Source organism: Penaeus monodon, chromosome 32 (genome assembly GCF_015228065.2).
Source record: "Penaeus monodon isolate SGIC_2016 chromosome 32, NSTDA_Pmon_1, whole genome shotgun sequence".
In the NCBI taxonomy this organism is placed as follows: Eukaryota; Metazoa; Arthropoda; class Malacostraca; order Decapoda; family Penaeidae; genus Penaeus; species Penaeus monodon.
In genome coordinates, this window is record NC_051417.1 from 22,469,797 (window position 1) to 22,470,409 (window position 613).

Below are 613 nucleotides of genomic sequence, written 5' to 3' on the forward strand. Positions count from 1 at the left end.
CAATGCCTCCAAATGGGTCTCGTTAACAAACACTTTTCTCTCTCTCTCTTTGTTGTTTTGTCTCTATCGTAGAAAAAAAAAGAAGAAAAAAACATCAAGAAGGCATCAAATGAGGCTCCGCGAACGCACTCCGCTGACTGACGAGCAGACAATCCAAAGAGATTTTTGGTGTCAAGACGATAGTTTTTATTTCCTCTCTTTCGTGCCAAAATGTTTTGAACAAAATAGATTAAAATAAAAGGAATTTTTTAAATAACTTTTTAATAGAAATAATAAAATGGAGGCCGTAAAAACGGGCTTAAAGAAAATGAAAGATAGAAAGGCACAGTAAAATGAATAAATAAAGGAAAAAGGCTGAGGTGAGAGCTGCACAGGTAGTGCTGAATTGGTGCTGCTGCTGTTAAGGGGGCCTCGTCTAGTCTTGTTCCTCGGGCAAAGAGTGGAGGAACCTCACATCCACTACAGGGCAACATTGGACGGAAGTGATCAATTTAATCATTTGCAAACCTAGGTTTTAAAAAAGTCCAGTCAGCCGCAATGCCTCTCATGTCTGTCTAGAAATCTGTCAGGACAAAGGTTTTCGGATTATGGAAAATTCAACTTAGCACCAATT